This window comes from Simochromis diagramma, unplaced genomic scaffold (assembly GCF_900408965.1).
Source record: "Simochromis diagramma unplaced genomic scaffold, fSimDia1.1 OVJJ01000685.1, whole genome shotgun sequence".
In the NCBI taxonomy this organism is placed as follows: Eukaryota; Metazoa; Chordata; class Actinopteri; order Cichliformes; family Cichlidae; genus Simochromis; species Simochromis diagramma.
This window is the reverse complement of record NW_024387477.1, coordinates 15,739,055-15,766,126: the sequence shown is the minus strand read 5'-3', so window position 1 is coordinate 15,766,126 and position 27,072 is coordinate 15,739,055. Positions and strand designations below refer to the sequence as shown.

Genomic DNA, 27,072 nt, shown 5'->3' with positions numbered 1-27,072 from the left:
ACCACTCAATGGTAAAAAAAAATAAATAAAAATTATACACAAAAACATGTGAAAATTGCCTCAAGGCATAGGTCTGGCAGAGGGTCAACTAAATCAGGCAACCCACTGAGCTTGAAACCCTGCATTTCTTTATATGGAGTTTCTCTATTTTCATTGTTTGGCTTTGTTTTTGTATTTTTATATAGGAAGGATGAAGCAAAATAAAACTTACTTTTACTTATGCCGCTTACAAAATCTATCATGTGCAGTATTAGCACTGTTTTCCATCTCCAGTATTACGAAGGCTCAGTGATTTCTTATGGTTTAATGTTCTAATTCATAAAGTGATTATTTGTTGTGAGGGGTCTGTTTTTGCCATTAATGCGGTTATGGTTTCATGGCTTCGTTTTTTATTCAGTTAAAAGTGGCACAGGTGTTGTTATCCAGGCTTTTTCTCAGTGGCAAAAGCAGATGTCCTTGTAGATTTAGCTGCATAATATGTGGATGTCTGTGTGTATCTTATATCTCTGTAGTTCGAGATATTTGACATTTTCAGATCTGATTAACCTTTCTCTCTTTTTGCTGTTGTCTTTACATTTCATTAACATTTAACAGTTTCACAGTTGAGGAGAGGAATACTGCGGTAATAGCTCGGTATAGTTTTAAATGCTGTATTGTCAGGGTTTATTTGTGCACACATGGATGCATGTATCGAACATTTTATTTATTCCACGCTGTGTTTATTCTGTCTAGCTGGTCCTGCTGTAACTACATGGATATCCGTGACACTGTTTAATCGTATTAATATCCCCACGTTATTGCATTTCTTTATTAGCAAACAAAGATAGTTAATTTATTGAGATTCAGAGTCTGATGTAGCCGTTGTGCTGGATTGTGGCTGTCTTATTGGAAAATGAAAACTGTCTCTCACATTGTCTCCAGCAGTTGTTGGTGCACTTATTTCATGTAGCTTTCATTTTGACACCCTCCAGGATGCTGCGCAGAAATTTAGCATATTGAGTCTATTAAACCAATGAAATATTCTGTCACTCAAGCGAATATAAACAAACACGCCTTCCTACACAAACACATAGTGGCTACAGTGCAGCCATCAATGCTGTAGATGTACTACAGGCACAGAAACAGTCTAAAGGAATATTCTGCTTCCTCATATAAAACTATAATGTGAATTATGAATGCCACTTACTTCTTTGAAAATAGTTCAGCTCATTCCCTTTCTGCCTGCTGCTTGCTTCCAGCTTGGAATTAAACTTTCATATCTGTTTTGAACTGTTAGGGAGTGCGCTCTTTCTTCTGCCAACCTCTGCACTGAACCCTCGCTAGATTTATTGGAAATGTGACACACCTCTAAGGCAACCTGTTTGCTGACAAAATTTCTCAAAATGTGTTCCTGTTATTTTTTTTCTTTTTCTTTTTTGGTGAAGCTGCTTCTATGTCTCTCTGTACTCAGTCAAACGGGTAAAGCAAACTAATGTGGTGTTTATTGCTAGTCACTATATGAGGCTCAGAATTAGAGAAAATACTACAGTTAATGTTAACACTCCTATCTAACCTGAGGCCATGATAGAGTTCCTTTGCAGGGTAGTTTTGTGGCAGAGTCGAAAATGAAATCTCTTGGAAGAGAGGGGATACTTATTGGCATTCCGTGTGCAACGCCTTGCTCCCTGTTTCTTGCCAGTGGCCAGCACCCAGTGTCTCAGTAGTCCTATATTCCAGACCCGAGTGTGCTCTCTGCCGATAATAAACAACCGAGCAACCACGCTGGAGTCATAGAGGTTTACTGACTTACAATCCGACCACCTTGCTCTGTCTATCTCGCTCAACGGTTGGGTGCAACCTTTGCTTTATGTTCAGTGTTGACATGTTTTAAAACCCCTGCTGTTTCTGCTTTGCTCCCAGGTCTGAATGTCATTGGGCTTGTTTAAAAAAAAAAAAGAGAGGGGGGTGGGATTGGTTAGACTGAGGGAGGGACGGGATCTTTGGCATTTGGCCCAATGTCAATAAAGAATTAAACTCCAAAAGACATCTGTTAAATGATGTGTCTTTTTTCAGCTTCTTATCAAATCTCCTTCTGTCCACTGGGGAGCAGTTTCTGACCCTGTCTCATGTATTGTAGGTTTCACCCGTGTGAGGAGATTGCTGCTGCTGCTGCTGCTTCTGTCCTTCCTCCACAGCCAGGCCTCTCCCCCTCCTCCCCCTTCACCAGAGCAGGGCAGCCACGGAAGGCTTGGCTCGATTTCAGGGAGGCTCAGATCCTGCAGCCACGTCAATCACGTCTTCACCGCTGGGTAACTATCAAGCATGCTATGAAACTACTGCTGCCTTTGAATTTTTCTGGCATGAGAAGCACAGACATTTGAGATTATGTAGTCTTGTTTTTGGAATTGTTTTTTTATGCTTGTTTGTTACTTCTGGAGTCGGTCATGTGTGCATTTCTCATGTAAAGAGGCATTTCCTCCATCCAAGCGTGCAATAAACACACACACTCGCTCTCAACCGCACAAACAGAGATGCCAGAGGGTACAGGAGATATCTTTAGGCGGTTGATAATTTATTTATTTGTTTTTTTAATTTAATCCTATTGACTAGTTTGACGGGGCGCCATTGTGATGCACTGTCACAGCAATAAGGTTCTGGGTTTAAGCCTGATGGTTAACTGGGCCTTTTTGTGTGGACTTTCTATGTTCTTCTTGTGTTTTTTCAGGGTACTCTGGCTTCTTCCTGCAGTACAGAGGTGCATAGTAGGTAGGTTAACTGGTAATTCTGAATTGGCCGTAAATGTGAGCGTGAGCCTACAGGTTAGGCTGTGTCCTTGTGTTACAGTAGCTCTGGGAGGGACTGGCACTTTGTCTAGGGGTTACATTGCCTCTTGCCCAACGGCAGCTGGCACAGGCTTTAGGTGCTTGCAACCCTCGACAGCAGGGTTATTAACCATACAGCACACTGAATAGCTTTCCAAAGTGTAACAATTGTAAAGAAGAAGGGAGAAGCCTTGGAATATTTCACTGTATTTTGCAAAAGGTAGCACTATTTTGCCAGTTGTCAAGAGTGGTTGTCTGAATTGTTTATTTCATGTAGGCCAGAGGTCTGAATCATTGTCAGTTTAACAACCTTCTGTCCAGCCGGTACCTCATAGGTTTAAAACAGAAATTCTTCTATAGATACTGAAGTTGTTGCTGCAGGGCAGTGATTTAACTGAAAAATGACATAGGCACTAAACAACCTTGCTTTTCTACAGGAATATAACAAGAATGCAACTAGTTGGCAACCATTTGTGTCGCGTCCCCTGTTTCTGTCGTATTTCAATCTCGTGTGACTAAATAATTAGTAAAATTGCTCATGGCCTGCCATGCCACACCAAAGTTAGATTACTAAAACAAGAGCTTTGTGCAACCATTAATTTGATAGATGACAGCAGTATTTGTCTGTGATTATAGAAAACTGACACTTAAGAATGTTTTATAGGTTATTATGCAGTGGTGGCCATAGACTATGGCCAACTATGCTTCCAGCTGCAGCACCTAGAAAACCCTAATAAACTCACTGTAAACTAGCTGCTAAAACAATGAAAAGCTTAGCAGTATTCAGTGAAAAAGACAGAGACCAGAAACCAGTCTAGAATCTGAAGACTGGTTTTCTAGATGTGTCACACATAGTTTGCTACTACAGTCGTCACATTGTCTTTGGACAATATATTAGTGCTCTGTTTATAGCTTGCTCTGTTAGAAAAAAAAAAAAGTTAGGATACATATTTATGTCACAGTTATACTTTAGTAATTTTCGGCTAGTGTCCACTGAGTTCTGAGGTCTGCTGGTGACCTCGCTACCCTGTCTCAGTTGACACGTTGAACTAGTTCTGCATAATACGTCTCTAAACTTCCATTTTTGCCCATTATTTTAACTTTCTAAATTCAGATTTGTACATATTCTACTGAATTCTTCAGGTAAATAGTGAAAAAAAAAAGACAAATGAATGCACATTTCCAATGTGTGGTGTTATGCAAATGTTGGGTGCATCAAGACGAACAGCTGGCTGAGCTAATTCTCCAGGTGGGTGCCGTTAAACCATTATACACAAATTAAATGTAGTTAAAAAAAGAAGATGAATGGACATGGAGTCTGTTAATAGTTTAATGCATCTGTTCTCATCTCCTTTTTTGTTTCCATTTCCCCCTTTTTCATCACAGTTTTTTAAATTTTCTTGCCTTCTCCTCAACTCCAGAAAACCTTTAAATTACCTGAGTGAAATTATGTCCCTGTAGGTTTAGCCTACTTACTACACATAAATTGGACTCACACTAGAAACATGTAATCTATGCATCCTTTTATTTTTTTTCTTGCTTTCCACGAAGCTCTACTATATGCATTTGATAACCGTGTCCACCTACACTCGGTTATTGAAGGCCCATCGTTCCAGACTTAAATAAATGGGTCTTAGGTTTCTGCCGTGCAGTCACCCTCCAGAGCCAGTTCAATCACTGTCTAACCAGGAGTTACATCCTTTCCCTGCCCTTATCTCTAACTCCAAATTACGGAGTTTCAGCCCAGTTGTCACATCAGAGAGTCACAGGAGGACGTCAGGGAACCAGGGGCCAGCTTAGACAAGGTTATAAAAGACAGAAAAAAGGCAGAAGGTGGTTTGTAAATACACAATGAGGATTATGCGGACGTAGCGCCAGCCCACTGCCCTGCCTTGGCAGGGAAATAGTTCACTCAGTCATCCAACTGGTGTGCCATGAGGGAATATTGCCTTGCTTTGGCTGCTGCACATAAGAGATGTGGTTTTAGAGTTACAGCCCGCTATCTTGCTAAAAGACATTTGAGAAAGGGTTTACTGCTATACTTTGTCAGCGATGGAAATTTTGCTCACTTTTTCTCCCCCCCCTCTCTTATCTGCGGGCTGCTGCATTATAGTCTGAGTCCATGATTGGCATTCTGCAAGTGTGGTCCGCTACTTTGATTAAAAAAAAGAAGTAAAATAAAAATATGTCAGCTATACATATAAGCTTCTGTCCCAACGTGTCAGCTGCTGAAATTACCCTGTCTCCACGTTTCTGCTCTCTTGTGTCACATTGTGCATAAAAATGAGCTAATGGGGGAGCACCCAGACTGCTCTATCCCGATGCTAATGAACAACAAAGTAGCATGAACAGTAGTCATCAGCATGTTTTCCTGAGGTTTACACCTGAAATTCCAATATTTTCCCACCTACTACCACATTACCCATTGTTGTATAATTTTCTTTTTCATATCAAGATAATAAACCAAAAGCATAGGATTCTTCCTCTTTAGTGGGCTAAAGAGGTCACATTAGTGCTTTAAGGGTTTTAAAATAACAGCGTAACCACAGATAAGCACCCGAAGCAGCACTACAGAGCTCAGTGTTAACATCACATACTGTTGCTGTGGCTCCCTGCTAATCTATGTTCAAGGCAGCTTAGCCTATTTGCCACCATGAATGTCCCAGAGTGTGTCACAGTCTCAAAGACCCACCACACTGGCTTCTGGGAGCATCGCGTTCCCTTTTCTTTTTTTCCACCTTTCCACTCTCCATCACTCTTTAATTCCACTCTTCTTCTCCCCTGTCACAGTTTGATCTTCTTATCTTTACTTTGATTCAAATCTTCTGCGGCCCTCTTTCATTTTCTTGTTCTCAGCCCTTTCTTAAGGTCCTGCATGTTGTGATGAGCCTGAGGCTGCTGGGCGTCTGTGGTGTCCTCCAGAGGCATGGCTCCTGAGCAGAGGAGCAGGTTTGAGGATGAGTGAATGTGGCACTCCGCTATCATCCTCTCCCTCTTCTCACTAGTCTCCCTTTTGCTGTCACATCTCCCACTCCTCCTCTTCACTCCTTTATTTCCCATTTCACTTAGCATGTACTATCTCTCCCTGACTCTCTTTGCCTGTCGCCTCTGAGAATGATGCGTATGAGGGTGGCGGAGAAACAGATATAGCTTCCCGACAGAATTGTCTTTACTTGTTCTTCTGGTGCGTTTATGTGCTTGTAAGTTGTACTGAATTGTAAATGGGTGGTTGTTCATCTTAATGCTGGTATGGGAATATGTGGGAGGGAAGGGTATGCTGTTTATGTTTACTGCATCTCAGCATTCCCATTCCAGGAACAAAGAATTGCTGTGTGTAAACTGGGTGGAAGGGTGGGTGGGTGGTGAGGTGTGGGTCATTGTCTGTGAAGAAGATGCTTTACACACACGCACCTTATGGTGGCCCAGAGTGCACACCACCACAAGTTTGACAAAACAGGATAACAAGATGTAAGAAACCACAGCAAAAAAATGATCAGAATGAAAATGCATTTAACAAAACACATCAACACGCAGCAAAAACTGAAAATGCAAAAATCACACAGAGAGAGAACAAAACAGTAAAACAGAAAGTACAACAAAGATAACCCACTTCATTTAGAGAATAGTAGAAATGTACCATTTAAAAAATTAAAAGGGAAACTGTTAATTAAACTAATTAAATTAAACACATAGCACCATATGAATATGCCAAATCTATAGACAAGGGACCAGATTAGCTGCACCCAGACCTTTCAGGTTTCTGTTTGTACTCTGCTTATAATCTAAGTTCTATTGACCACTAATATTTGAGCAGGCTTTGGTTGGGTAGAGGTAAACAGTGTAGGTTTAAAAATTTGACAATCTCAAAATCGTCAGCTGTCAGTGATTTATCTTCTTGTTAGCTGTTTTGTGCATTAATAAACAATAATCAGTGGCTGGAACAAGGAGTCTTGATCCAGATATTTGCTGGCTACACTGAAAGCCCCTAAAACATGGACCTTTGCCACAAGGGGCTAAGTCAGCAGATTAACATACAAACATACGTTCTAATTTGTTAATATTCTCTCACCAGTCAGTTAGCTACAACTTGCTACTATTGGGTTGGGGCCTCTTTAATATTTAGAACACCCTTCGTTGTCTGTGAAGCTTCTCAGTCATCCAGGTCATCGTAGTCTAAGGAGCTTGGAAAGAAAAGCGTCTGGACTTCTTTAGGTTTCTTGAAGACATTTCACCTCTCATCCAAGAAGCTTTTTCAGTTATGAGAGCAATTGGTGGAGAATCCCACATTTTAAGCCCTATGGGAGTGTCCCCAAGAGGGTCATGGACCCCCTACTGATCCTCTACCTCATACGAGCCAGGGTGTGGCCCAGGATGTGAGTGGGCGTTAAAGCATCTGGGAAGGGATCTCAAAACTGGATTAAAGATGGCAGACAGTTGGTGTCGTTGGTGTCCCGGGCATCCTGGGCCATTTGACCTCAGTAAATCACATGATAGGGTGGGGCTAGGTTTCACAAGGGGCTCATGCGAAACCTTGGCTGATTGTGACCCACAACTGTTTTCACACCTGATTAGATAGAGGATCAATAGGGGGTCCGTCACCCTCTTGGGGAAAAACTGCAGACAGATGACTGAAAAACTCAGTGTCATGTTCCCCGTGTCTGCCCGGCTGACTCAGGTTGGCTACATACGTTTCTTGTTTACATCTACCTCTCTCACACTTGCCGTGTCTTGCCGGGGCGGAGCTCATTGTGGGCTCCGTTTCCCTTGGAGCCCTGGGTGTGCAAGGTTGCTGGTGTGCTGTGTTTTGTGAAGTCTCTCGTGTGTGAAGAGCTCCTTTTCCGGATTGCCCTGTGCCCTGGATTCCCCCTGCCCTCTCACTTGTATATATTCGCAGCTGGTGTTGTATAGCAATAAACGGAACTTTTAGCTGCCTCGTCTGCGCCTGAGTCCATCCCACATCGTGACACAGAGAACTCAACTCAGTCGCATCAACAACCATGCCACCTTTCTACCCCTTTCTGATACTCAGTTTAAAATTCGGCAGGTCATCTTGACCTTCGTGTCTACATGTCTACATATGTTGGGTTTCTGTTAGATGAGTTGCTAATTAAATATTTCGATTAATGAGCACCGTACCTAATAAAGTGGCCAGTGAGTGAATGTTCTGAATGTTGTGCTTTTACTCGTATTTTTGTCTTATCCCTTTTTTTATTGCTTAGTTTAGCACTTTTAAGTTAAACTGCAATTATATCTGAAAGTGTGTGTGTGTGTGTGTGTACAGTCTGCCTGGTGTGCACTCACACAAGCTAGCAGACATGCGCTTGTGTAAAATTAAATCCACGTCAGCAGGCAGCCATTCAGATAAGATTAACAGGACCTGACGTTTTCTTCGTTGGAGACATATGCTTGCTCCAATTCCCTCAGAATATTTCCCCTTGCCTTCGTCTTCAGTCCAAATTGTATTTCATCTCAGTTCGAGGACATTTCTCCCCACTTACCCTGTCTGCCCACAGCAAGACCTGTTCTCACTATTAATTTGATTTCTGATATTGTTATTACAGGGCAGCATGATTAGGAGTGCATGAGTTAGATAAAAGCCTTGTTTTATGCCATATTGAAGCCAATTAGCATTAGTGTACACTTTCACCTCAGCAGACAGATGACTGTAAATGCTGATTTTATGAATGCAGACTAGCTCGCTGGTAGGGACATCGTGTAAAGGAAAAGGCCGTTTGTTTGCCATTCCAGGTTCAATGTTTACGACCCCTCTTTTAAAAAAGAAAAAATTCTATCATGCTAGAGGAAATTAAAAATTCATCTGCCTCCTGTGTGATGGATTTCCCTAAGAATCACAGGCTGCTGTGTCAATTAACTCTTAAACTACAATATTATGACTTGAGCCTTGAGTAAAGAATTGCACACAAGTGTTAAATTAACGTCAGTTTGAGCAGGCATTATACATGTAATGCTGCACATAGTTGAAGAAAAGGATTTATATAAAAGTGAGGAATGAGGGGCCGTGTTATGGGTTAGTGAGTAACACCTACATAGATGTGAACATCATTTATACATAAGCGCAGAGGCTGTCACATGGATGTCACTGAGGGCTATAGTGAGGAAATGTGATTATCATTTATGCATAAGCACCATTATTGTGTGGGAACAGTGCACTGCAGAAAGTAATAACATCGGTATCTTAAAGCAGCCGAAGCAGGTAGAGCTGTTTCATCCGTCTTCTGCCAGGGCTGCTTTAAAGCAAACTGCCTCACCAGTTGGCTAGCATGTTTGTGTGGTCTTGAGCTAAATGTATAGCTTTAGTAGAAAGAGACAGTGTGTTGGAAAATAAAGTTCTGGCTGAAGAGATTTAATGCACTTGTAGTTAAGCATTTTCCCCCACTATATTATATGGGGAAAACTAGTTTTTGTTCACTGCATTTAAATGCTCTTATTATAGCAGTTACTTTTTAAGATTTACATTTACACACAAAAATAATTAATTAAGTCGAACCCTTTCAGAAAAAAAGCTGTATTTTCTTGTCGTTGTCACAAAGGCCTTTTCATGCCTGTGGTTATTAGCTGTTGCATCAAAGAGGCTTTCTGTATAAAGTCATCAAATGGTTTTATTCACTTTCAACTGGCGATGCCTTTTAGCAGCTGTTATAAAGATGTGATTAAACAAGGTGTGAGGTGATGTAAACAACAAGGAAGGGTTCAGATTGAAAAACAGATTTAAACATAGATTATGATGCTTCCTGTTGCCCTGTTTAAATGTTGGAATTTTTAATGCTTAGAGAAACTCTAGGTGCCTAATCTTTAATTCAGTTAGCACCACAGTCAAAGGAAGATGAAAAAGAAGAAGTTATTTTATCTGCTAAAATTTATATTCTCCATTGGCAAATGTAGAACACATATGATGATACATGGAGAGGTTGAGTATCCTCTACAGAACAGATCAGGCATCAAGTACAACAGATGGGACGCTCATTAAATCAAGTTACATTAAAGCAACTTAACTACTGTACCCTACATGTGGATGAGTTTATTGCAACTGGGGCTGCGCTTGACTCTGAACTGATGCTGTGGCCATTTCATATGGTTATTGTTGAAGACATTATGACATTGTGACAAAGTACCCTTAACATATTCTAGTTTTTCTTAAATTCATTTAAATTGTTTTAAGTATAATTTAATCTTAAATAACAAAAATCATTTGATTTGACTTTAAAAAAAATCTCGGTGTTATTCTGGAGTGCAGATATGCTATATTTTAATATATCCTTTGGAACATTAGTTGACGCTGGTGAACCTCATTAATCTTCTCAAGCCCCTTAGGTTTCTCTTTTGACTTTTTGAATGGACTTAGCCCTCAGCTGGGAACTACAGAGCTAAACATGACAATCCTATAAAGCATTTAAAACAACCTTTTACTTAACAGACAGAATCCTTGGCTTAGTTAAATGCTTGCCGATGTGGTAAATTTGCTTTTGTAAGACCTATCAATGCTGTCGTCACACTGACAGGAATTAATTATGGTATCCCATAATTTATCCATGTAGCAGATGGGGAAGCAACACATATTGAATCTTGGCTTTCATACAGGCACGACCATTACTGTGTGAGCTGTGTGAGACAGAGTGGAGGTAACTGAGAAGTAGCTGAGTGTTGTGTGTTTGTGATGCTGTCACTCTGATGTGTTATAAGCCATTAGCAGAGCTACGAAACGGTAGCTCAGAGGAAGAAATCATTGATCTTTTGTGTCTGCATTTGTTGCTTGTGTGCACCTGTAAAATGTAGCTTCAACTTTGGTAGATGTCAGGTAATATGATTGCGGGTGGTGGTTCATACTTGCACGTGTTTGTGTGCAAACTGTGCTGTGCAGCACAGCCTTCATTTAGGATTCTGCAGACATATTCACAACTTTCCTGCTAATCCCGGAGCACTGTAATTGTCAGGGTGAGGGATGTAAGGTCTTCATGTTGGCATCTATTGGTCCTAATACAGCACTGAATTGCCCTTCATTAGGAGGAAGTTAATCCCTGCTTATAGTGGTGGAGATGGACACTAAGAGCACGCCGCAGAAGTCGATACATTCATTACTTTACAGCCCCTCTGCTGTGGAAGGGCATTTGTATGAGCCGACGAGGACACATAATTTGTTTTTAACTAAAGTGTAATAGAGAAGTGACATATTCATAAGACGCCATGGTTTTTGCTATATAGAGTCATATAGAATATATGTGTATTTTCTCTTTTCTTTTACTAATAAATATTAATAAATGAGTCCAACATGCACTCAGGTTAAAGAAACCTCAACACGATATTCACAATCATCGGATGCATGTGGGTATTCTATAAACCTGAGAAAACATTAAAGATTTAGGTGTAGCAGACATACAGAGGTCACACAAGGCAGTACAGGATTGCATCTGTTTCCATTAAAGAGAGAACATGTATATTTTTAAATGATTTGTAAAATATATGTTACTGTTAGTATTAAAATCATCACAATTTTGGCTTTTTTAAGCGTCATCAGCCTGACGACGGATAGGTTGAAATGCCTAATATCATTAGATTGGTTTGCAGTTTGCAGTTAAACAACACATAAAAGCTTCTGTAGCTACACTTTACATCGTTATGAAGCCATCTGTCTAATTTTCTATACATTTTCATTCCTGTATAGTAATGCTGGCATCGCGCCACCTCACCAGGAATAGAAGTGCATGCTATTAAGAAATGTAGCAATTCATAACTTCACTCTCATTTTCACACTTTGCATAGTGACCCATTACATAGTCCGGCATACGACCAGCTCTTAATAAGAGCTTTTCCAGTTCAACCATGTGTCAGAACATGAAGAAGCATCTCCAAAAGCTGAGGAGAATAAAGCTGTCACCTCGTTGAACAGGAGGCAACGATGGACCAAAGTTCCATTCATTATTATATCATCATATTCCACATATTCAAGTTTCATACCATATATACAGGATTTTAGCGCATACGTTCAAGGCTTTTAAGGACATCATGATATTAAATACAGTTAAAATATTTGTAGTGGAGTGAGGATGATGAGTTCAGTGTCTCAGTTCAGCTCAGCCTGAGGAAAGCTTTGAAGTGTGGCCGTACACAGCAGATACTTGTGTATTGCTTGCCAGGCTGGAGCAGGGTTTTAGCATTATCTTTCAGCATCCTCTTGGCTCTACACAATGCCCTCTCACCAGTATCACTAATGCTCAATAGATGGGTGCCAATGATGTTCAGGGCAGTTCTATTAATCTACAGCAGATGCTTTGATCTCGGGCGGTATGCTTCCCTTAACTTTGTTTGATGTTTTCAACTATGAACCTTCCTATTGTTCCTCTTTAGAAGTTCAAAAGAACTTGGCAGTTAGTGTCTCAAGTTTCCTTAGTACATAACAATAACTATATTGGTCATATCAGAAATATTGTAATATTTTAAAAGTTTTTAATAGACGTTAGCCTTTGAGGCTTATGAGGGGTCTGAAAATTATATTAGCACCAGTTCTATTTAATTTTCACCAGTGGAAAAGGAGCATTTTTTACATAAAAAAGACAGTTTTGTATCCTGTAGTTAATTTTTTCTGTCTGTTTTTTTGGGGGGTTTTTTGTTTTCAGTTGTTAAAGTCTTAATCTGGTTTGTAAAGTAAACATCTCATCTCTCGCAAGAGCGTTATGAAATGCAACTAAAAATATATTTAATTAAATATATTCATAAGTAAATAAATATAGCGCTTTCACATCATTTGAGGGCTTCATTTGATTATATATATACATGTTAAAGTGCTCGTCTAATTCCCACACAGTGACTGGCAAGAATGGGAAAAGATGATCAGCAATGTCTGAACGTATGTGTATATCCTGCAGGAATCTGAAAGACTCTAGTTTCTGCTAAAGCTGAGTATCAGGTGGAAGAAAGAGACACATGTTTCATCACTAATTAATTTGCATGAGATTTTCTCCTCAAACTGACAGAATATTTTTACTCTCGTTCGGTTCCAGCACTCTCACCATTCATTAACTCCACATTTGAATTCCACTTGTACACAAATTTTATCCACTGCATTTTGCCTACAGTCACACACAAGGTAGCTCTAAAATTCAGCTGAGAGTACCAAGCCAAAGGAAGTGTCCCTATCCAGATTATCTACTTACAAAGCATAAGGGTAGCTTAATGCCATCTTACTGAAAGTGCACTTAAAGATGCCATAAAAGAATAATTACAGAAGGTATAGTTGTTTGTTTTTTTTCAGACTTCACTGAGCAGCCTTGGATTTGCCACCCTGTAAGGTAATGCGTCAAGGATCTGAGTGGCATCACACTGTGGACAAATGGCTCAGATGTGGCAGACCTTACTCACATTATCAAAAAGGCAGAGTCATAAATAACACCACATTTGGCGGATGACGGCTCAGCTTGACTCCCTCTAATGTCTGACTGAGCGGTGGATGCGGGGCACCGGGGCGGCAGTGAAAGATCACATGTATCTATCAAATGCAGTAAAATTAGGTAAATAGCTTTGCAGGCCACTTTTCACTTTGCCAGTGGAAAGATGTGCCACTAGAATTTTTACTCGTCCCCGTGAAGGATGACAGGAAGCATCTGAGCAGCAGAGTGGAAAAACGCATCCTGGCTCACAGGCTCACGCCATTTTAAGAAGTTCTGTGTTGGTGCGTGTGATGGCAGCAGGAGTTATGTGGCTCTGTGAAATAGAACAAACAAGTTAATAAAATTCCCCTGGCTATCTTTTATACAGCAGTGTGCTGAAGTTGACAGGCATGAGCTGATATGTGTGGCGTTGGCTGTTGTTGGTGTCGGGGGTATCTTAGAGCCCCCGTGGATTCCATCTAAAGGTACGTCGCAGATTATTTTCTGTTTAGAATAAGCTAAACTGGAGGTAGGTCAATTATTCCCAGCTGTGGACCTGATTCCACTGCTGAACTGAGGTGGACCATGGGTTGCTGTGTCACGGTGGGGTCAGGTGAGCAGACGGCGTGGGTGCCTGTGATTGAGAGCTCTGTCACAGCACCTGCAGTCACAGCCTCTGACAAACCTCCCAGGGCATGAATAATGTACGCAGTTGGCCTGAGTGATGGTTTGTGTAATAATGGCAGGCAGAATGGCGTGACCAGAAACCCCAGTAATGGCCAATGTCTTAACCAGCCTGCCAGCCAACATACACACGCTTACCTACCACGGGGGAGATGTATTTAATTTACAGTCTGCTGTTGGAGGGTCTCCTGAGTGCTGCTTTTTTTTTTAGAATGAAACTGTTTTGCTTTCCTTTAAAATTGTAATTTTTTATGTAGGTTTCGAAACATAACCACATTGCTCAGGTGAATTGGATCTTACACACTTATTACATTTAATGAAGTGAAGCCCAAAAACAGACTCCTGGGACATGGCAGATTTAGGAAAGGCTTGCTTTACTCAAATGCCATTCAGCACATGTAAATGCACCTTTTGGGAGCTATGTACCTCGTGCAGTATTCTCAAAAGAAAGGGGTTTCATACAAGTCTTACGGCATCTAACGTGGTTATAGCTGTGCAGCTGCACAGGAGGTAAAAAGCCTGCACTCACAGTAGGGACAAGAAACAGTGAAGACAAGGATCAGAGTCTGTCCTTAAAGCCATTTATGGTGTTTCAGTTACTTCACCTCTTCAAAAACTTCTCACACACACACAGTAGTGACATATGTCGCTTCACTTTTCCCCCCAACTTTCATAATGAACAGTGTTGTGTTTTAAAACAAATGAGCCTTTATTCTAATATTATGTCTTCTCCTTTTACAAAGCAGACATTTTGGCTCGTCACTAAGGCAAAGGTGTTATAAAAGACGCCTCTCATTGTCCCAGATGTCCATGACAGTGTGACAATGTTGAACATTCGCTGCAGCAATTAAATTAAACTCAGTTCAGTTCAATTGAATCCTATTCTGTTAATTCACTACAATACTCGCTGTACGGCGCTTTATAGTGTAAGGTAAAATCTTTACTATGTAGAGAGAAATTCAGCGATTCCTTTCGAGCGGCAACTATCGGATAGTTGAGAGTGCGAGAGAAAAAAAATCCTTTTCACAGGAAGATATCAGGGTCAGGCAGAGTGGCCCTCTGCCTTTTACTGATGAGGGGAAAAATGAAGATGGAGCAGAAGGTCATAGAGGGATAACAAACAAGAATGAAGCCATTATTCACATCATTATTTACACTGAACCCGAGTACATGTACCTTTTTCACATCAGATATTTTAACTTGGTAAATTAGGAAGAGCACAGGTTTAATTAATGAGAAAAACTAAGGCTTCTATTTTAGTATTGCAGCTGAGGGATTTTATCCTATTCACCCTTTAAAGTCTAAACCATTAAATAATTGCCAGGAAATTCTAATCTTTTGAAAATAGAGCCATTACTGTGAACCTTCTGATGAAATTACATTTTAATTTTCATTTATTAGTTTTAATTTGTATCATATTTGCTATATCTGGCTTTTTTTTTGTAATTTATTTTTAAAAAATGTACTGTTTGTTTGTGTTTTGGGAACACTGATGATAGAGCAGTCTAAAAAACTCTATCGATCAAATATGCTTTAAAGGGCTAAAAAAAAAGCGAATTTATATTCAAAGTTGTGTTTGCTTACACTCATCATGGGCATGAATGTCATGATAATTTGGGGCTTTTAATGATTTCTTTGAAGTGTTCCTTTTCCACAATAAAATGATTGTACAACATACATCTTTAATGACTAGCCTATTAACTTCTCGCTGATCATGATTGACTACAACTGGTAGTTTTTCTTCCCCAGCATAAAAACGATTTGTTTGACAGCACTCGCTCTATGGACCACAACTCAGAACAATTGGAAAATCCAAATATTTCAGCAAAGACATAAAAAGGAGACGAGTTTAGTTCAGGAGACAGAAACCTGATCTACTTTTTTTGCTTAGTTTTGTTGCAGTAGAGACTGCTGGGGACTTCCTGTGATGTACTAAGCATTTCTTTTTCACTCACCTCTTTTTACTCTCTATGTTTATAAACCATTTTCCATATAATTGTTAGTTATTAATAAACTCTGGCTCTCTTCCACAGTGTTTCTTTTGTCGAAGTCTCATTTTACTTTTCATTTTCTTTGCTTCCTTTCACCCCCAACCACCGCAGCAGATGGCGGCCCACCCCAATCCTGGTTCTGATGGAGGTTTCTTCCTGTTGAAAGGGAGTTTTTCCTTCCTACTGTTGCCAAGTGCTTGCTCACGGGGGTCCTATGATTGATTTTCTGATTTACATTATAAAGCTGCGTGAGGTGACTGCTGTTGTGCTTTGACGCTAAATAAATACAAATTTAAAAATTGAAATCGAATGCTTAAAAGCCAATTTAAATGAACTCTATCAATTCTTCTAAGAAGAGTGGTTAAATATCCAGCCAAAAGCTTGTTGATTACTATCAAACACATCTTGCTAAAGGATATTTAACTAAATTTTAGTGGAGATGTATGCATATATATATATATATATATATATATATATCAGCCTATATGTATAATGTTGACCCTATATGGATTAAAATACATTTAAACTTGTGCACCCAATTCTTATTTTTTAAAGTAATTAAAGATGCTGTACATTTATTCAACCCTGGAAAAAGAACAGTTCAAAGAAATTATTAAAAGCAAAATTACTATGACATTCATGCCCATGATGAGTGCATACAAATTTGTGTCCACAACCGTAGCTGCAATTTATAATTTATAATTTTAAATTGCTTGAAGGCAAATATAACAATATCACTTACTTTGTAAGGGAGCGGTTGTGTATGTATGTATGTAGCTGCTTATCTACAGAAGGGAAAAACTTACAAGTGAGCCGCTCTGTGCTGCTGCAAAGGTATAGTGTGGTGTAGTGGTAATAAATTCTGTGAAACACCCAGACAATAACAGCAAAACCGAGTGTCTGTGTCAGAGCAAGAGGGAGATAGAGAGCAATGTGAGTCACACAGTCAAGCGGTATGCTTCACTGATGTGAACAATGACCCTAAAAACAACATTAAGAGACTGGAAACAGCCAGTGCATTGACTCCAGAACACTCTGTTGTTGTGTCTGGGGTGAAGGTGTGGTTCAGGTGTGGTTTGAAGTTTCCTTTATTCTTGCTGTCACCAGTACAGTGTTTGAGGAGAGGTTCAGAACTGTTGCACTGAGGTTGCAACATAGATTTTGCTAGTTGAATATGAAGTGCCTTGCATTGCCTGGTTTTCTTTTCACTCTCCTCCTTTATCTATTGTCTTTAAAAGAGTCTTTATCTAACTGAGCTGTTTTCCTGGAAGCGTTCATCTGTTTCTTCAGAGAATGTGCATCCTCCGTTGGGGCTTGCCCTCCTTGATTACTGCTAAACTGTTTCCCTGCTCAAATCCACTATTTTCTTGTTGTTTTCCTCCCTGCTTTCTCATCGACTCCCCTATGTACCTCATCACCTGTCACTCATTGTCCTATCACTTTTCCGTCTTTATATTTCCTCTCTGGGTAGCAAGCAGTTGTGTAGGTGTCAGGTAGTTGTGACAACTTCAGGCTAATGGGAATAAAAAGGAAAAGAGAGAGACAAGAAAACACAGCCATCCTCCTAACATCACCAGTTTTTTCCTGATATTGAGTAAAAGAGTAGGAGGTAACGAGGGAGAAGAAAAAGGAAGTTGCACAGATTACTGGAAAAAGGGAGCATCTTTTTCTAGGGTGCGGATGGGGTACCAAACACCGACTTGATGGCAGCACTGTGATCTTCAAAGCTTTTCTCCCCCAGTCTCTTCTCACTCCCTTGCTCCCATGTTTTCTCACTTGAGAGAGGGTATACACTGGCTGGGGGCAGGCATGAAGCTATTGCAGCATCAAAGTTTTGTTCGTATATCTCAGGACTACAAGCTCATTCTATATGCTGTACTCTGTTGCAAACGATATCCCCTGCCCCTGCACTTAATCTTTACCCATTTTCTGTGAATGGCATGATGGGGATGGTTTATCCATAGGTTGATTCATAAAAGTGTGCAATAGCCACACTGCATCTCTTTCACTTCTTCATGGCTCAAACCTGTCTCCCTCAGGCCAGTCTATACGCCGAGTCGCTCTTCACTTCCATTTCACCCATGTTTGGTCCATAAAAGCTTGACATGGCGCAGTGGACAATGCTCACGTCTGAAGCAGGGCCACTACTGCGATTTTTCCGAGAGGGGACTTGCTTTGATGGGGTTTTGCTATTTTTGTGCTCCACAAATACCTTCCATGTCCTGTTTTCTGCTTTTGAAAATCCCTTCAATTTAATCCAGTTACTACTCTCTGCAGGGGGAAAAATGGGGGGGGAAATGACACAGCATTTCTCATGGTGGTGTCGCTCAATATTTATTTAATCAAGATGAAACATTGTTCTGGGCCTGAATACAAATGTTAATTACATGCGTGTGGTAATATCTTAATTCACGATCATGACAGAGTGATGGTATTGTTTACCCAGCAAGGTGCCTAAGGGAGGCCTTTCAGGATGGTTTATGAGTCTGGTTAGACACTTGATGAAAGACTTGCTTTCCACTGGGGCTCAATCCTCACTCGAGCACAAAAAAAAGGCACAGTGAGCTCTAAGTCTTACTTCCATCATCTCTGGCTGCAGTATGTGTGGCACTTCAAATATTTATAAGGCTCAAATTAGGCTGAAGGAATATGAAAATGCAGGTTTTACAAATACAACATTCCTGGCACATTTATTCATTGATTATAGGTTGACTTGCAGGCAGAGAAACTGGTAAAAGCACACCGAAGCTGAAAAATGTTTACAGGGCAGCACCTGTGCTGCTGAAACTATTCGAGCAACTCAGAAAAGACATCAACCTGTCATTTCTCCTAGCTCAGCAGCAGTTAATCTGCTCCAATAGCCGTCACACAAGAAACTTTAATGAGAGTTTTGAATACAAAAATCAAACAGAAACTGCATGTTCATATGTGGAGCGTTTCTCCTAATGGAATCAGTTGCCACTGTTATATATTGCATAAAAAGCTGGAGTGGATAAAGAGAAGCTACCTCAGTGGACGCCATGTCCCATGTGAGTTTTTTGTTCAGGTTGCACTTGGAAGCAGACCATTATTATTTCATGAGATCTTGTCAGTGTCAACCCCAATGCTCTCTGTGTGTTCTGATTTCAGGGTGAGCTGAAACTAAGAGGGCAAAGTGTGCTGCTCAGAGAAGAGCAGCAAATGTATACAGACATTTTGACAAGTGATTGGATCTGCAGTGTCAGGCTGTAGATCAAATGTGTCCCTGTGCCATGTGTGCTATAGACTGGTGGGAGGTATAGATGAAAGCTGGCACCTCAGTGCTGCTTCAGTCATCCAGGCAGGATACCGCAAAGTCAGCAGTGGCTTTCTATTTATCAGCCCCACTGATTGATCACAACGTTTTCATATAAAATCATCATCTAGTCAGACGTCAGATTTTTAATATAGTTTGCTGAATGCAAATTTCCACAGATCAAAACAAGAGCAAAGTAAATTTGAAGAATCAGCCAAGCAAGATGAATGGCTCTACAGGTGACTGTAAGAGTAGGTACACCACTTTAGAGCGGACTGATATATGCTGTCAACAATTAAGGTGCACATGCACATACCTCTTCAAAAATTTCCTTTCCTCATTCACTTTTCTTACACATCCATTAAAGATTTAAAATCTTTCAAAATGCAACTATGAGGGTGGCTGAGCAATACAGTCAGAAATAACAGGCTGTTCAAAGGATCGCCAGCCCGGTCTCTTTTTATTCCCTTTTCCTCACAGCAGTGATTTATTGTACCACATTTACGGTGCAGATTGGTTGGCCAAACTGCAAAAAAACAAACAAACAAAAAGAAAAGAAAAGAAAAAAAAAAACTGTGAAAATATTTTTTCTAGGGTTAAAAAAATATCTCCAAAACTAAGCCAACTTTTAAGGAACAATTGCACACTGGGCTAAACTCCATTTCAATAAGGAGAGCTCAGGAAGGAAGTGCACATGATTTATTGATATGGAGAATTCCGTTAAGCTACATGACGAATAGACTCCGATGGCACATCGCGGCAGAATGGAATCAGTCGGTGATAAAAAATTAGGGCAGGACCCCCCAGAGTCAATGCTGGTGGTGGAAATAAAGATGGAGCCATAGATGGAACTTGAGTAACATGGGAGAGGCAGAGATGGCGAAGAGCTGGGTTGCACAAAGGCATCCGCCAGGGAGAATGACAGATGCACAGTGAGATTTAGAAAATGTGAAGTGGAGGCTGTTTGGCCTGAAGAACGTAAGCAAAAAGATGAATAGACTAGACCTGTGATGTCAGCAATGAGCTCGACAGTGTGGGAAAATGATCTAAAGCATACTTTCACCACCGAACACCAAGGAAGCAGAAAGATGTGTGATTATCTTCCTTACTGAATTTAAGCATAAACTTCATTTCAGTGGGCCCCTTTCAGTGCAGTCGCTGTAGTCCGCTCACCATCATGGCCTTACACAATGATGTTCAAGAAGAGCTGCATTTACTGTCTACATGGCCATTAACTCTTCCCACTCCAAGACATAACAATTACAACAACAGCTCAGTCTATTATTCAAAGAAAATGCTAATAAGTTAACACAGAGAAAATAAGCTTAGCTATATTTAGGGAAGTGTGATAGATTGGTGACCTGCACAAGGTGTGCCCCGCCTCTCGCCCTATGGTAGCTGGGATAGGCTTCTTCCCAACCCTGACCATAAAAAGGACTAGTTTGGCAAAAACCGTGTCCCAATTGGATGGAGGCCAAGTGCTGTCTTGAAAAGAGGTGAGAAACAAACAAATTAATCAGATACTAATGTTCAAACCAGCATCTTCAGTCACACTCTCTTTAGGATTTCATGACCGATGTGACAGCAGTATCCATTAGTCACGAAGTTAAAAGCTCCGTGTAGTTTGTTTAGAGGTCATATGCCTTTCCATGACCACGACTGTATGATTTGAATGATGAAAAGTCTGTGACAAGTCCGATTAATAAGACTTATCAATAATGTCTAAAACTGGTAAATCCCAAATTAAAGTTCACTTCCAGCTATTTGCAATTTTTTTTTTTTTAAATCCAGAGATTATTACCTGTAGCATCAGATAGTAGAAGAATCCACCCACAAGCATTTCCAAAGTGAGAGATGAACGGATAAAGCAGCTTTAATTAGCTGTTATTAATTGGCCCCTAAACTAATTGGCGATTTTAAACTGACTGTAGGTGTGAAAGTGAGTGTAAATGGTTGCCTGTCTCTATGCGTAACCAGGTGACAGACTGGCAACATCTCCCCCTCCTCTCACCCAATGACAGCTAAGACAGGGCATTAACCCCCTGTGAATAAGAGACGGAGGGCTGGATAGATGCATACCCCCACCAAGGGGCTTAATCCGTCCCATAATAATTAATAAAAAAATCAGTTATTCATTAAAATAACAAAAACAGGAAAAAGCAAAACACAGAATATATCTTTTCATAACTGAATAAAAAGTTTCAAAATGAAATGTTAGTTGATTTTCATTTGAGTTTCCACGTTCTCTTTGTGCCTGCATGGGTTGTCTATGGCTACTCCAGCTTCCTCTCACAGTCTGCATGGGATTAGTGATGATCCCTAAACTGGCCGTAGGTGTGAATGTGGAAATAAATGGTTGTCTTTCTCTCTGTTAGCCCTGTGTTAGACTGGGGATCTGTCTAGGAGGTACCTCGATTCAGCTCTCTGCATCTCTGAACTGGATAAGCAGAAGCAGATGGATGAATGTTTAATAATTTGACTACAGTGGGTTTTGTCATCTCAAATTATCAAAGCAGCTATGAAAATGTAACCGCTTGATGTATCGTCATTTCTTGCACAATACATAATACTGATGTACTGAGTACTTATTCTGTCAATACTGTGGGAGTGTCTTAATGAATGAACCTACGAGTAACAGACTTGTGAAGCCAGCAATATCTATCCCTCTGAAAGAATTTCATAGTATAACAGACTGCTGCAGCACGACAGGGAGATGGTTTGATACAGCGAGTGAGAAAGACAGACCAAAAACTCTCAGGAAGAACAAATAAACCCAGGTGGCACACATTAGGGTGAAGCAAGTAATCACACAAGGGCGGGATGTGCAGGAGCCGAGAAGAGAGACGTGAGTGCTAACATATTACAGAAAAATAAAATAAAATGTTTCATAACTCATTTAAAAATGAAAAACAATTACACATATTGTAAAGTTTTACGCAAGATGGTATTTCTTTACCGAACCACCCAATTAGTGTTAATTGGACAGAAAGGATTGAGATATAATCTATTTCCTCCATTAGTGAGATCGAACATCCATCAGCATGTGAAAAAAGCAGCTTAATGACATGTTTATCTTGTCTCATATTTAGGTTGGTGGAAAGGCTTCATTAGCAATGTGTGTGTGTGTGTGTGTCTGCCAGCCTGACATCTGACACCTTTGAGATTTTACTCTCCCCTAGTTGTAGCAGAAACTGGTCGTATGTGCTGTTTATCATTATAACAAAACGTAGGACAAAGGGCTCATTCAGTGTTACCTTTCTTTTTTTTTTATGTGACTGTATCATCGCTAGCCTTAAAGGTCAGTCCAGTTCTTTCCATCCAGCTCGCTGCCTACTGACCCTCACTGAAAGGACAGAGTGTTTGGGAATGTGTTTGTTCGGCCTACTCGTGCTTTTCTTTTCCAACCTTTTTTGCATTCCTATCCGGTGTGTAATGAAGATGTTGTGTGCGTCTAAAACAGGATTCAGTCTCCTGGGTAGAATCGCTGAAATAATCAAAGAAGGTCTTTATGAGGAGACCTTGAATTAAGGGCATTAGAAACGTAAAAAGAAAGTGGGGGTATGTTAATACAGGTCTCAAAGTTTCACAGCAGATGAGTGCTACCTGAATATTTTAAAATCTCTCCTATCATTAGCTCTTTGTTAGTCCATTGAAATCCACCCTAGATTCAACTAATGGAGACACACTGCACTCTCTTTTTCTTTTCTCCCACCCTACTTACCTCTAATCAGCGCCATACAGTGCCTGGTTATTGATTTTACTCACATCTGACTTGCGATTTAGGTTAGATTTAGGTTAGATTTAGGTTAGATTTTGAGGAACTGAAATGTTAAGTTACTCATTTAAGTTAAGCTCTTGGCTCTTTCTTTGTCGCTCGTTCTGTATCCCAATCTCATTCCACAGTTTTCCTTTTAGTCTGTCCTGTTTTGGAGCATGTAAATGATTCTCGAAACACATTTTTAAAATAAGTTTATTTGTGTTCAGTGAGAAGAAAACAAACATGGCCCTGTTTACGCAAACAGCTGCTTTCATACTGGATTCACGCCTGTCCCAATTACATAGTTAGTCAGCCACAGAGTTTATGTCCCAGTGTTGTGTCACACAGGCGAAACATCAGTGCTGCATTTTCTATTTCTGTTGTAATGTTTGTTAAATCTGAATGTCTCCTGTGTGCTTTGTGTCTCCTCCTCTGTTTGGCAAAGTATTCTGCTGCTCCTTCACAGCTGAACTGTTATAGTCTATACTGCAGATATTCAGTGGAATTCATTGTCACCTTTTTAATGGACAGAGAGCTGTCAAAAGGATTTCAGTCTCCATAGCTCCCTTGGCAAAAAAAGAAGTGACAAGGTTGACAGGCCAGTGACTGTGGACAGTTGAGCAGAGAGCCAAACGTCACACCAGAACCTGTCAAAAGCCATTTCCTGCTGTTATAATGAGATTCATGCATTCAAATTAGCCTCAGTGGAGTTCTGAATCCATTAAACCTCATTCCCTGTTGATATGTGCTTTCTACTGCCTTTATTACTGCGGATGTTCATCATTAGCACAGTTATTCACATTGGCACAGGTGCTGTTAATATTCAGTAATTATACCTCCTGATATATACAAAAAAGAGAACTTTTTTAGCATAAAAAAAACAACAACTCAAATTCATGATTCTGGCTTGAAACTCGATCTTTTATACCTTATATCTACATCTACATTTAAGATAAACACAGATTCAATAAGATAATCATGAAACTGAAAATAAGTTTGTGAAAAAAAAATATTATTTTGTATGAATTCTTTAGAACAAAAACAAGCTTAATGCCAGTTTTGACAAGTTAAATCCTCAATAATGATAGAAAAGCACAGTGCAAACATTCACACATGCTTGTAACCTGCAACCTGGTAACCACAGACTTTAATACCTAAACATATTTGTACTTTAGTGCTTCAAGTACGTTTACCTCTTAATGAAAGATCAATTTCAACAGTATTCAGAAATATTAACCATTCAACAACTCATATAACATTCTGGAAAGAGCAAATCATCTATGTGACCATTTGCAAAGGAATGGTGAAGCAGTAGCCGGAGGTCTCCCAGCCTGCTCTGGATGCTGTGCCTGCGGCTGCACAGGGTGCTCAGCTGCCTCCACTAGCAGTTGGGGCTGGTGAAGAGCCCTGGATGGGGTTCAGGTACTGGCCGAACACCAGCTGTCTCCACCCGAGGGACCAACAAGTGATGGTGCTGACATCACCAAACTCACTCTCAGATTTCATATATGGGGAAAAAAAAGTTTTTTTCCTGAGTCAATAGTCTAGAAAACACAAGGCTCAGGGTTAAACTGGGAAGACTTAGAAACACAAAATTCAACTTCATCTCGAGTTAGCTTGGCAACAAGTGGAATATCTGTGGCAGCCTCGACAGGCTGAGACGGCCGTCAGTGTAGTGCTCCCTGTGCGGGGATGGAGGTTCAAAGCTGAGAAGTCTTTTTGCCAGGTTGCAATGAGTTTGCATACCAAACTGCAGATCTTTTGCCTTAATTTCTCCTTCTCCCCCTCATGAAAAGGGATCAGCCACCGCCCATTAAAATTAGCAGCTGGTTCTGAAACTCTTCAAAATTCACAAAAACAAAGTCTGTGTATTCTCTGGTCAGAGTCTACTGTCAAGATCTATGGCTGCAGATCGTGGGAGGTGAAAAGAGGCTCCAATTCAGACGACACAGGAGAACAGGAAATAGTTAACACAAAGCGAGCCGTTTATTTAATCTGAACATAAAGATACAAAATAAACTAAAATGCAACAAATAACCTAAACTGAAAAAACTGGGAAACACAAGAGTTGATGAGCAGAGACTCAGATGAGGGACAAGGGAAAGCTGGGATCACATATACACAAGGGGAGAAATAGAGGGGTGGAGACCACTGGGAAACACAGCGGGAACAAATAAGACATAAAGAAGTAAGGGAACAAACCTGAATGTAATGTGAGAGAGAAAGGATTATCAAAATAAACAGAAAGTAGCACAAACACGCGAACTTGACACTAATATGGAAATAAGCAAACATGGGAACACACGACAGACTGGGGAGACGAGGATGAAACACAAAGAGAGGAACATGGAAACCGGTAAGGGAGACAAAACACGGGGACATGACTAAGACAGAGCGAGAGATACAGGAGAGAGGGAGAGCAGGGGACATGGAGAGAGAGGAGGCGCACGACACAAGGAGATACATGGAGACACGGTGAGGACAAGATAGAAAGAGAACCATTGTAGGAAACTAAACAACCTAAAATTACCAGAACTCCACAAGACAAAGCACCGGTTCAAAAACCTAGAACCCTGACACTGTCATTTTTTACATACTTCCCTTATGCAATATTATTAGGAAAAACTGCATACATTCCCACTACTGTGCACATGATACTCAGTTATATTTATCTACTGTGTGTAACCAGATGACTGTGATAAATTAACGTTCACATTCACACCTGCATACGGTTTCAAATCACTGGAGTAACAGAAAAAAGAAACAATCCACGCCTCGGTCGTCCGGTTATTGAACCCAGGACTCTATTGCTGTGAGGCAACAGTACCAAACACCATCCATCCCTTCAACTTGCACAAATGTATAGGACTGCTTTCAGCTACGCTTTTGCTAAATTGAGAAAAACCCTGTCACAGAGCAATGCTGAAAATGTAGTTCATAAATGTGTTACTTTCAGGATAGAATGACTTATTATCAGATTGTCCTTAAAGCTAAAACAAGAGAGAAAAATGTCCAACTGAAGGAAGAAGAATCCTTCCTTCTTCTTACATGCTTAAGTTTTTTCTTAACTTTTGTCTAACTATTCCCATATTTTGTACATGGTCAATTAAAAAATCCTCTTTAGCATCACACTGATCTGGTACTTTGTTTAAACCTCTATGAGCCTGGTTCTAGTGGGTTTCTCTTCCCATTAAAAATGAAGTTCTTCTTTTACACTGCCACAAAATTCTTGTTTATAAGGGATCATCTTAATCTTTGGGTTTTTTCTTTAATGTTGTAATACAATACAAAACACATGCCTGTAAAAGGTATATGCCTCCTAATAATCAGTTGTCTGCACACAATCCTCCACAATGTCATAGCAACACGGTTTTGTGAATATATAAAAAAGAAGATTGAAATATTCCATTTACGTACTTTAAGTGTTTGAATCCTTGTTATGACGCTGACATTGTACCTCTGCTTAATTTTAAAAACTGTCTTTGATGTGCTGGATTGGAGGAGTGTATCAAAGTAAATCAGGCCAGAAGACTCAGTCAAACAGGTTACCAAGTACCAGCGGGATTAATGAGATTCAGAATTTAATTCTGGTCATGAAGGAGCCTTACAGAAGAAGAACCACTAGTGCAGCTCTCCATTAATCAGGCTTTTATAATAGACTGGCTAGACAGGAGTCATTCTTCACTAAAAGGCACATGCCGACTGGTCGGGAGTTTGCCAAAAGGCACCTGAACAGCTCTCAGACCATGAGAAACACAACCCTTTATAGCCGGGGTGGGTAATTAATTTTCCCCACAGGCCCACACAAGAAACTGGGACTGTTGTGGAGGACCACATCAATAAACAAACTCAGTTTGGTGCAATATGAATTTTCTCTCTTTATCAGGTTATTTGTGTGGCCCTCCTCAGCAGTCCCAGTTTCTCACATTTCTCTTTTGGGAAAATTAATTGGCCACCACTCATCATCATCTGGACTCATGAAAGGGCAATCTATTGTCAGCGAGGACTCGTGCTGTGGGGATTTTTTCTTTTCTTTTGACTGAGACTGAAATATTAGTCAGGAGAAGATCTGCACTTGACTTTTTGCTTGCTTTCGAAGGTCAGCTTACATTTGATTTGCAAATAAATATAAATATAAAGCAAAACATAAAAAAAAAAAAATCAGAATAAGCGGATTCTTGGA

General features: G+C 40.2%; 1 protein-coding gene across 4 annotated transcripts in view; it reads left to right on the top strand.

Annotated features, from left to right (window-relative positions):
* drp2 (dystrophin related protein 2) overlaps positions 1–27,072 on the top strand; it is a 167,436-nt gene that overhangs the window by 53,153 nt on the left and 87,211 nt on the right. For all 4 annotated transcript variants that reach the window (XM_040015882.1, XM_040015879.1, XM_040015880.1 and 1 more), the window contains exon 2: positions 2,117–2,288. The gene's annotated coding sequence lies outside the window, so the exon portion shown is untranslated. The remainder of the gene's footprint in view (positions 1–2,116; positions 2,289–27,072) is intronic.